Raw genomic sequence first — 6,000 nt, 5'->3', positions numbered from 1 at the left:
TGTGTTAGATCGAATGACGGTGTGGCTTCAGCGTCCTTCTCCTCCTCGGATGGTGCCGCTACGTGTTCTTAGATAGATATCTGCAATGACAAAGGGAAACAGATTGAGTTGTTGGGCGGGGAGAGGAGCGAGTAAGACGTGTGTGCCGACAGCATCTGCAGCATGTGAGTCAGAAAAGATTATGGGAAGAGGGAGATGTGGAAAAGGAGAAGGAGCATTAGATATGCAGAGACCCCCTTCAGTGGGACCTCCAGCGTGGCACGTTGTCACGGCTGCAGCAACGGCCCGCCGAATGATCTGAAGCACTGTCTCCCCTGGGAGGGGGTGGGGGGCGGTGGTGAGGACGTGTAAGCGTGCCTGTCCATCCTGAAGTCTCGCCTGCTGCCGACTGTTATGCGCCACCTCCTCCTGCAAGACAGAGGACAGTATGTCAGTGAGTATCCTGCAAAGTGTTTTTTTTTATTCGTTCATGGGATGTGGGCGTCGCTGGCGAGGCCAGCATTTATTGCCCATCCCTAATTGCCGTTGAGATAGTGGTGGTGAGCCGCCTTCTTGAACCGCTGCAGTCTGTGTGGTGAAGGTTCTCCCACAGTGCTGTTAGGAAGGGAGTTCCAGGATTTTGACCCAGCGACGATGAAGGAACGGCGATATATTTCCAAGTCGGGATGGTGTGTGACTTGGAGGGGAATGTGCAGGTGGTGTTGTTCCCATGTACCTGCTGCTCTTGTCCTTCTCGGTGATAGAGGTCACGGGTTTGGGAGGTGCTGTCGAAGAAGCCTTGGCGAGTTGCTGCAGTGCATCCTGTGGATGGTACACACTGCAGCCACTGTCTGCCGGTAGTGAAGGGAGTGGATGTTTAGGGTGGTGGATGGGGTGCCAATCAAGTGGGCTGCTTTGTCCTGGATGGTGTCAAGCTTCTTGAGTGTTGTTGGAGCTGCACTCAAGCTTCTTGAGTGTTGTTGGAGCTGCACTCATCCAAGCAAGTGGACAGTATTCCATCACACTCCTCTTGTAGATGGTGGAAAGGCTTTGGGGAGTCAGGAGGTGAGTTACTCGCCGCAGAATACCCAGCCTCTGATCTGCTCTTATAGCCACAGTATTTATATGGCTGGTCCAGTTAAGTTTCTGGTCCATGGTGACCCCCAGGATGTTGATGGAGGGGGATTCGGCGATGGTAACGCCACTGAATGTCAAGGGGAGGTGGTTAGACTCTCTCTTGTTGGAGATGGTCATTGCCTGGCACTTGTCTGGCGCGAATGTTACTTGCCACTTATCAGCCCAAGCCTGGATGTTGTCCAGCTCTTGCTGCATGTGGGCTCGGACTGCTTCATTATTTGAGGGGTTGCGAATGGAACTGAACACTGTGCAATCATCAGCGAACATCCTCATTTCTGACCTTACGATGGAGGGAAGGTCATTGATGAAGCAGCTGAAGATGGTTGGGCCCAGGACACTGCCCTGAGGAACTCCTGCAGCAATGCCCTGGGGCTGAGATGATTGTCCTCCAACAACCACTACCATCTTCCTTTGTGCTAGGTATGACTCCAGCCACTGGACAGTTTTCCCCCTGATTCCCATTGACTTCAATTTTACTAGGGCTCCTTGGTGCCACACTCAGTCAAATGCTGCCTTCATGTCAAGGGCAGTTACTCTCACCTCACCTCTGGAATTCAGCTCTTTTGTCCATGTTTGGACCAAGGCTGTAATGAGGTCTGGAGCCCTGGCGGAACCCAAACTGAGCATCGGTTAGCAGGTTATTGATGAGTAAGTGCCGCTTGATAGTACTGTCGACGACACCTTCCATCACTTTGCTGATGATTGAGAGTAGACTGATGGGGCGGTAATGGGCCGGATTGGATTTGTCCTGCTTTTTGTGGACAGGACACACCTGGGCAATTTTCTACATTGTCAGGTAGATGCCAGTGCTGTAGTTGTACTGGAACATGTTGACTATAGGCGCAGCTAGTTCTGGAGCACAAGACTTCAGCACTAAAGCCGGGATGTTTTCGGGGCCCATAGCCTTTGCTGTATCCAGTGCAGTCAGCCGTTTCTTGATATCATGTGGAGTGAATCGAATTGGCTGAAGATTGGCTTCTGTGATGATGGGGATATCGGGAGGAGGCCGAGAAGGATCATCCACTCGGCACTTCTGGCTGAAGTGTGGGTGATGTGCCTGTCATGGTTGAATAGCTGCCTTGTGTGTGTGACCTGTGAGTGGTGGTTGTGTGGCCTGCAAGTGTGGTACTATGTGCGGGTGGAATGCAGCATGCCAAGTGTAGCATGTTGATGGGTGGGTGACAGGGGGTGTGTTGCATGGAGCAGTGGTGCAGTTGGTTGGATATGCCACTTGACACTTGCATTCACTCACCTTGACCACTCGTGTCAAATCATTGAACTTCTTTCGGCACTGCACCCACGTGCGTGGTGCCATGCTCCTGGCGTTCACTTCCTGAGCCACAGCCTGCCAATGCTTGTGAAGCTGCAATCTGGAGGGTTTCCTGCCATCCTGTGGGTACATGTTGGCCCTCTTTTTGTCCACCCCTTCCACCAGGGCCTCCAGTGCATCATGGGAGAAGCGTGGGGCCCCCTCCCGCGCTGGTCCTACCATCATTGCAGCCATCTTTCCCTCCTCCTAATGGACTGTGCATGTCCCATTTAAAATGTGCACCTGCACCTTTTAAGTGGTGCAGGCTGCTGATGACGTGCGCTGAGCACGCCCAATTTTCAGCTTCCTCATTCTCCGTGCAGCCTCTCAGTCGTGCTGGCTGTACGGAGAAATCACGGTAAGTAGCAGGCAGCTCGAAATTCACATGCTGCCTGCCACTTACCATTGGCCGTGGGGTAATAGCTGATCACGCTACCCACGCCCGAAAATAGGCCCTATCTAATTATTTTTTCCCCCCCAAGATCTTTTAATTCTTAATTTCACTTTATACAAATGAGGAGGGAACTATCCCATGTCATTCATTTTTCATTAAAATAACCAACTCAGGAAGGTTGGAAATACATAAATTAATTAAATGAATACACAAAGATATTGAGAAAAATACATTCTTAAACAATTAAATCAAGAAAAAAATTATTAAAAATGACAGTGCCAGAGATGGGGAGGAGAGAGCAGGTGACCGAGAGGGGGAGCAAGATGGGCTAACGGTTGAAACAGCCTAATATTTCATGGTTACTGTTATTTATATCGAGAAATTAAAGTGTTTAAAGTGAATATTCATTTTAAATCAAGAAGTCAAAAGGACACTTACCTTCTGGAAGGTTGCAGGGAAAACAAAATGGCGGCAGGGCTGTGATGGAGGAAACCACACTGTTACTCCACAGCACCGGCCAGTGGCCGGAGACTGGAACTGCACACAATCTGAAAGTTCTTTAAAAGGTTTCTACAGTCACATTAATGGGGAAATCCTATTAAAAATGAGACAGTACAGGCATCACCTGGTGCAACAGATGTGTGGACACAATTTACATGGAATGCCCCATAGGGACTGTTGACTTAGGACTTTTGAAAGATGACAAGACATACCGATTTTAATAACATATAATTAGATATTGGGGTCAACATTCCTCTCCAGTGCATCTGGGAAAGCTCAGTGCAGATAGTAAATTGCTGTGCTGTTTGTTACTTCCCACCTCATTAGCAAGCTTGTCTGTTGCTTGCAGGTGCAAGGCTGCCAGCCTCATTTTTCTCTCCCAATGCTGGAAAAATCTTCATTTTGAGAGGCACCTAGAATATGTGGGCCTTCGGCCCTGAGCCTAGCCTCCTCGATGATTAAATAGGCAAGCAGCAATGTCCAGGGGACCAAAAGAGGCAAATCTCTTTCTTTCAGGGCCAAGTCAATGGGACCTTCTAGCTGCTGTTTTGGCCAGTGGCCATTATTGCTGCTGCACCAGCCCTGCAGTAGTGGTTGCATTTCTGCATCCATTTCCAGGCACAACACTGCCGAGGGGCAGCCCTTTGGCCAGGGTGCAGTGTGCCTTGGCTAATGGCCTGAACCTGTAAATAAGGGCAACACAAGTCAGGTCACACTTCAGGCAAGCTCTGCCCAACTAACACCCAGGCACAATTCTTCTGTATGAAGTATTTTTTGGATTTCCAACACTCAGCAATTAATTTAAATATGTTGATGTGTCACTGTGAGGATGCTGAAATAATTGCAGGAAATGTACCATCATTAACTCAAATTTTCATGTTTGGGATCTTTGCCAAACCATCTGCACTGATGTCATCAATACTGACTCTTTAAACCAAAGCGTTTTAACAAAATCAGCAGAAAAATGGAAATAATCCCAAAGATATTATTGCTTGTAACCATTTAAAAAAAACAGGTGATAATGCTAAACTTGTCCTTTAATCATGTATTCTGGAAAATTGCTCTTGGCATATTGCCTTATGTCAGTGATAACTGCACAATCGGTGACATCAACTTCCCGAGTTACTGGACTTGTGCGCTTCTTGCTCATTAAGCACTGAATTTAAAATTGGCACAGGGCCGATTAGTTTTTGCTATCAGACATTTCTTGGCTCTGGGGATTGTCCTAAGCATTCCCCTGCCACTTGACTGGATGGAAGAGGATGAACAGGAGCAAAGAAGGACTTCCAGGAATATCAATGGCACCAGAAGAGACTGACTGTGCCAACCAGTATGCCACTCGCTTTACTTACCAGCCAAGTGGCAGCTACCTGGCAGTGATTGAAGACCAATGTGTTCACAGACTCAGATTTAGTTATAGAGCTGTATCAACTGCGACAAGATGACCTGCAGTTGACTTCATACATAAGGACAGCACTGACGTTAACTCTAAAGGTAATCACTGCTTTCAATTGCCCACAAAAAGCAGGACAAAGCCAATCCGGTCAATTACCACCCCATCAGCCTACTCTCAATCATCAGCAAAGTGATGGAAGGTGTCATCGACAGTGCTATCAAGCGGCACTTACTCACCAATAACCTGCTCACTGATGCTCAGTTTGGGTTCCGCCAGGACCACTCGGCTCCAGATTTCATTACAGCCTAGGTCCAAACCTGGACAAAAGAGCTGAATTCCAGAGGTGAGGTGAGAGTAACTGTCCTTGACATCAAGGCAGCATTTGACCGAGTGTGGCACCAAGGAGCCCTAGTAAAATTGAAGTCAATGGGAATCAGGGGGAAAACTGTCCAGTGGCTGGAGTCATACCTAGCACAAAGGAAGATGGTAGTGGTTGTTGGAGGCCAATCATCTCAGCCCCAGGACATTGCTGCAGGAGTTTCTCAGGGCAGTGTCCTGGGCCCAACCATCTTCAGCTGCTTCATCAATGACCTTCCCTCCATCATAAGGTCAGAAATGGGGATGTTTGCTGGCGATTGCACAGTGTTCAGTTCCATTCGCAACCCCTCAGATAATGAAGCAATCCGTGCCCGCATGCAGCAAGACCTGGACAACACCCAGGCTTGGGCTGATAAGTGGCAAGTAACATTCGCACCAGACAAGTGCCAGGCAATGACCATCTCCAACAACAGAGAGTCTAACCACCTTGACATTCAACGACACTACCATCGCCGAATCCCCCACCATCAACATCCTGGGGGTCACCATTGACCAGAAACTTAACTGGACCAGCCACATAAATACTGTGGCGACAAGAGCAGGTGAGAGGCTGGGTATTCTGCGGTGAGTGACTCACCTCCTGACTCCCCAAAACCTTTCCACCATCTACAAGGCACAAGTCAGGAGTGTGATGAAATACTCTCCACTTGCCTGGATGAGTGCAGCTCCAACAGCACTCAAGAAGCACTCAAGACACCATCCAGGACAAAGCAGCCTACTTGATTGACACCCCATCCACCACCCTAAACATGCACTCCCTTTACCACTGGCGCACCGTGGCTGCAGTATGTAGCATCCACAGGATGTACTGCAGCAACTCACCAAGGCTTCTTCGATAGCACCTCCCAAACCCGCGACCTCTACCACCTAGAAGGACAAGGACAGCAGGCACATGGGAACAACACC

This window comes from Heptranchias perlo, chromosome 19, assembly GCF_035084215.1.
Source record: "Heptranchias perlo isolate sHepPer1 chromosome 19, sHepPer1.hap1, whole genome shotgun sequence".
Taxonomy (NCBI): Eukaryota; Metazoa; Chordata; class Chondrichthyes; order Hexanchiformes; family Hexanchidae; genus Heptranchias; species Heptranchias perlo.
This window is presented reverse-complemented; position numbering follows the sequence as displayed.